The sequence below is a fragment of the Oncorhynchus tshawytscha genome, linkage group LG25, assembly GCF_018296145.1.
Source record: "Oncorhynchus tshawytscha isolate Ot180627B linkage group LG25, Otsh_v2.0, whole genome shotgun sequence".
Classification (NCBI taxonomy): Eukaryota; Metazoa; Chordata; class Actinopteri; order Salmoniformes; family Salmonidae; genus Oncorhynchus; species Oncorhynchus tshawytscha.
The window spans coordinates 37098299-37104298 of NC_056453.1; the positions used below are offsets into that span (position 1 = coordinate 37098299).

Below are 6000 nucleotides of genomic sequence, written 5' to 3' on the forward strand. Positions count from 1 at the left end.
AGCAAGCAGCACCATGAAGACCAAGAAGCTCTCCAAACAGGTCAGGGACAAAGTTGTGGAGAAGTACAGATCAGGGTTATAAAAAAAATATCCTAAACTTTGAACATCCCATGGAGCACCGTTAAATCCATTATTAAAAAATGGAAAGAATATGGCATCACAACAAACCTGCCAAGAGAGGGCCACCCACCAAAACTCACAGACCAGGCAAGGAGGGCATTAATCAGAGAGGCAACAAAGAGACCAAAGATAACCCTGAAGAAGCTGCAATGCTCCACAGCAGAGATTGGAGTATCTGTCCATAGGACCACTTTAAGCTGTACCATCCACAGAGCTGAACTATACGGAAGAGTGGCCAGAAAAAAAGCCATTGCTTAAAGAAAAAAATAAGCAAATACGTTTGATGTTCGCCAAAAGGCATGTGGGGGACTCCCCAAACATATGGAAGAAGGTCCTCTGGTTAGATGAGACTAAAATTCAGCTTTTTTGCAATAAAGGAAAATGCTATGTCTGGCGCAAACCCAACACCTCTCATCACCCCGAGGACACCATCCCCACAGTGAAACAGCATCCCCACAGTGGCGGCAGCATCATACTGTCGGGATGTTTGTCCTGCTGGAAGGTGAACCTCCGTCCCAGTCTCAAATCTCTGGAAGACCGAAACAGGTTTCCCTCAAGAATTTCCCTGTATTTAGCGCCATCCATCATTCCTTCAATTATGACCAGTTTCCCAGTCCATGCCAATGAAAATAACCCTAAGCATACTGCTAAAGCAACACTTGAGTAGTTTAAGGGGAAACATTTAAATGAATAGTTACAGTTTCGCACGCTCAAGTTGTCTTCTTTCTTGTTTGCAAAAATCCCAGTGGCTAGATGTGCCAAGCTTATAGAGACATACCCGAAGAGATGTGCAGCTGTAATTGCTGAAAAAGGTGGCTCTACAAAGTAGAGTAGACTTTGGGGGGTGGGGATAGTTCTGCACGCTCAAGTTTTCTGTTTTTTTTGTCTTATTTCTTGTTTGTTTCACAATAAAATATATTTTGCATCTTCAAAGTGGTAGGCATGTTGTGTAAATCAAATGATACAAACGCGCCCCAAAAATCTATTTTAATTCCAGGTTGTAAGGCAACAAAATAGGAACAATGCCAAGGGGGTGAATACTTTCTCAAGCCACTGTATATGGAATTGTTTTAAGAAGGTCATACCAATGATCATTTGGCAATTTGATTTACAATTTTAAGATCCCTTGAAGTTTTAAAGATATAATAAAAAAATAACATTTGATGAAAAATTGTAATTGGTTTTATTGCTATTAGCCAACACAAACGCATTTAATAACAGATTCACAACATGGAACAGTTCCGCCAAAAAATGAATAGAAAGTTTGTTCTGAAGTGCCTGTCCTATATCTGAGACATATAAGAAAGATAAGGAAACATTTCTTGTTTGTTTTTTTTACATGTTTTTGGCACTAAACAGTCTCCATATATACAGTGCATTCGGAAAGTATTCAGACTCCTTGATTTTTTCCCCACATTTTGTTACGTTACAATCTAAATACATACACATACATACATACACACACATGTATATATATATATATATATATATATATATATATACATCTTTTTTAAATATATTTCCTTTTATTAATTTCTAACCCTTCCACCCCTAACCTAATTGGAGTAAACTAGTGAACAAAACACTTCTACTTCCAGCTTATACATACTATATACATTTTATGGACACAGTCTATTTTACAATAGTTTTATTTCGCTTGTTTTTACTCCTGTCGTCTACCCTCAACCTCTTCCATCTATTTCTTATGTTCATCCGGATTGATTTCAATTTGCCATATCTTTCAAACTGTGCTCTTTCACAAAAGTTCAAAAAAACTTCTTAGGGCTTGAATCCCGCTAATGGGATCGATATGACAACAGCCAGTGAAAGTGCAGGGCACCAAATTCAAAACAACAGAAATCTCGGAATTAAAATTTCTCAAACATAGAAGTATTTTACACCATTTTAAAGATAAACTTGTTGTTAATCCCACCACAGTGTCCGATTTCAAAAAGGCTTTACGACGAAAGCACACCAAACGATTATGTTAGGTCTGCACCTAGTCACAGAAAAACACAGCCATTTTTCCAGCCAAAGAGAGGAGTCACAAAAAGCAGAAATAGAGATAAAATGAATCACTAACCTTTGTTGATCTTCCTCAGATTACACTCATAGGACTTCATGTTACACAATATGTTTTGTTTGATAAAGTTCATATTTATATACAAAAATCTGAGTTTGCATTGGAGCGTTATGTTTAGTGGTTCCAAAATATTGGTGATTTTGCAGAGAGCCATATCAATTTACATAATAAACATTGATAAAAGATTCAACTATGATGTATGGAATTATAGATACACTTCTCCTTAATACAACCGCTCTGTCAGATTTTAAAAAATCTTTACCGAAAAGCACACCATGCAATAATCTGAGTACAGCGCTCAGACAACAAATCTAGCCATACAGACATCCGCCATGTTGTGGAGTTTTGTTCACGCTTTTAGCACAGTAATCCAAATTCATGACGCGCGAGCAGACGAACAGTCAAAAGGTTCCGTTACAGTCCGTAAAAACATGTCAAATGAAGTATAGAATCAATCTTTAGGATGTTTTTATCATAAATCTTCAACAATGTTCCAACCGGAGAATTCCGTTGTCTTCAGAAATGCAATGGAACTCAAGCTAACACTCATGTGAACGCGCGTGGTCTCATGCCCCTCTGCCAGACCACTGACTCATTCAGCTCCCATTCCACCCTCCTTCACAGTAGAAGCATCAAACAAGGTTCTAAAGACTGTTGACATCTAGTGGAGCAATTTGACCCTATAGACACTGTATATTCGATAGGCAAAGAGTTGAAAAACTATAAACCTCAGATTTCCCACTTCCTGGTTGGATTTGTTCTCAGGTTTTTGCCTGCCATATGAGTTCTGTAATACTCACAGACATCATTCAAACAGTTTTAGAAACTTCAGTGTTTTCTATCCAAATGTACTAATCATATGCATATATTAGCAACTGGGCCTGAGTAGCAGGCAGTTTACTCTGGGCACCTTATTCATCCAAGCTACTCAAGCCCCCAGCCATAAGAAGTTTTGACCAATATACGTTTTACTCACACGGTATATTTTACATTAGCTTTCTTGTTATTATTTGTTATTAGTCCCAACCTTCAGCTCCATTCAACCCCTACCATCTACAGTTGAAATCGGAAGTTTTACATACACCTTAGCCAAATACATTTAAACTCAGTTTTTCACAATTCCTGACATTTAATTCTAGTAAAACTTTCCTTGTCTTAGGTCAGTTAGGACCACCACTTTATTTTAAGAATTTGAAATGTCAGAATAATAGTAGAGAGAATGATTTATTTCAGCAATGTCTTTCTTTCATCACATTCCCAGTGGGTCAGAAGTTTACATACACTCAATTAGTATTTTGTAGCATTGCCTTTAAATGGTTTAACTTGGATCAAACATTTCGGGTAGCCTTCCACAAGCTTCCCACAATAAGTTGGGTGAATGTTGGCCCATTCCTCCTGAAAGAGCTGGTGTAACTGAGTCAGGTTTGTAGGCCTCCTTGCTTGCACAGTTTTTCAGTTCTGCCAACACATTTTCAATGGGATTGAGGTCAAGGCTTTGTGATGGCCACTCCAATACCTTGACTTTGTTGTCCTTAAGCTATTTTGCCATAACTTTGGAAGTATGCTTGTGGTCATTGTGCATTTGGAAGACCCGTTTGCGACCAAGCTTTAACTTCCTGACTGATGTCTTAAGATGTTGCTTCAATGTATCCACATCATTTTCTTTCCCCTTGATGCCATCTATTTTGTGAAGTGCACCCGTCCCTCCTGCAGCAAAGCACCCCCAAAACATGGTGCTGCCACCCCCGTGCTCCACGGTTGGGATGGTGTTCTTCGGCTTGCAAGCCTCATCCTTTTCCTCCAAACATAACGATGGTCATTATGGCCAAACAGTTCCATTTTTGTTTCATCAGACCAGAGGAAATTTCTCCAAAAAGTACGATCTTTGTCCCCATGTGCAGTTGTAAACCGTAGTCTGGCTTTTTTCTGGCGGTTTTGGAGCAGTGGCTTCTTCCTTGCTGAACGGCCTTTCAGGTTATGTCGATATAGGACTCGTTTTACTGTGGATATAGATACTTTTGTACCTCTTTCCTTCAGCACCCTCACAAGGTCCTTTGCTGTTGTTCTGGGATTGATCTGCACTTTTTGCACCAAAGTACGTTCATCTCTAGGAGACAGAATGCGTCTCCTTCCTGAGCGGTATGGTGGCTGTGTGGTCCCATGGTGTTTATACTTGCGTACTATTGTTTGTACAGATGAACGTGGTACCTTCAGGCATTTGGAAATGGCTCCCAAGGATGAACCAGACTTGTGGAGGTCTACAATTGTTTTTCTGAGGGCTTGGTTGATTTATTTTGATTTTCTCATGATGTCAAGCAGAGGCACTGAATTTGAAGGTCGGCCTTGAAATACCTCCACAGGTACACCTCCAATTGACACAACTTATGTCAATTAGCCTATCAGAAGATTCTAAAATCATGACATAATTTTCTGGAATTTTCCAAGCTGTTTAAAGGCACAGTCAACTTAGTGTATGTAAACTTCTGACCCACTGGAATTGTGATACAGTGAATTATGAGTGAAAAACCTGTCTGTAAACAATTGTTGGAAAAATGACTTGTGTCATACACAAAGTAGATGTCCAAGCAGACTTGACAAAACTATAGTTTGTTAACAAGAAATTTGTTGAGTGGTTGAAAAACAAGTTTTAATGACTCCAACCTAAGTGTATGTAATCATCCAACTTCAACTGTATCTCTTAACACCATCCATATTGGATTTCTATTTGCCATATGACATAGTGTTCAACTGGGCTGTGATGTTTCACAAAAGTTCTGAACCTTTCTATTCTCATTGTTTCCACAGATTGTAAATTGAAAATATATATTTTTTTCTTCTAAAAAGTATGATATTATTGATTGATTGACTGCACAGAGATTAGTTTATTTGAGGATTAAAGGTTCATGGTTTGCTGTTCTCTTTCAAAGTTTATTGGTCCGTACACAGTTTAGCAGATGTTATAGCTGGTGCAGCAAAATTATTTTGCTACTAGCTCCTAACAATGCAGTCAAACATGTACACCAAAAATAAGAAACACGTCACTGTAACAGCGATGCAATCTATACTGGTATACAGCCTGGATCTATCCCGGTGAATATACCGAATCAATTTACACATGATATATTAAGAATGATATGTACAGCAGTGAATGATATGGGCTCCTGAGTGGCGCAGCGGTCTAAGGCACTGCAAGTCAGTGCGAGAGGTGTCACTACAGACCCTGGTTCGATTCCAGGCTGTATCACAACTGGCTGTGATTGGGAGTCCCATAGGGCGGCGCACAATTGGCCCAGTGTTGTTAGGGTTTGGCCAGGGTAGGCTGTTATTGTAAATAAGAATTTGTTCTTAACTGACTTGCCTAGTTAAATATATTAGAGTGAGTTATGTAAAGAATCCAGTATATAAATAAATATGCAGTGAGTATAAACAGTAGAACTATTAGGCAATGTACAGTAGTAGATGTATTATGAGCTATGTTGAGGTCACACTATTTAAATACATAGCGTGAAACTGGAAGTGTCCATAGGTTTAATGTCTCTATGACATGGGACAGAAGTGTTGGCTGTGTGTGTAGACTTCCTACATACAGTTAGGTTCTAATTAAAAAGAGTAAAAACTCATGGATGATAATTAAAGCTCAAACCAAGTTTATTCACCCAATGGGTCAGACAGCTGAACAGACCAAGACATATTCACACAAGTACCTGTATGTAACCCTGTATCCTATGCTGAGTCTTCTCCTTACACATCTGAACAGCCAATACACCTCTGTTGCTAGACAGAACTTTAGTGATATC

General features: G+C 38.7%; 1 protein-coding gene across 1 annotated transcript in view; it reads left to right on the top strand.

Annotated features, from left to right (window-relative positions):
- Positions 1–6000, top strand: part of LOC121840757 — a 135931-nt gene that overhangs the window by 128331 nt on the left and 1600 nt on the right. The gene's annotated exons all lie outside the window — the stretch shown is intronic.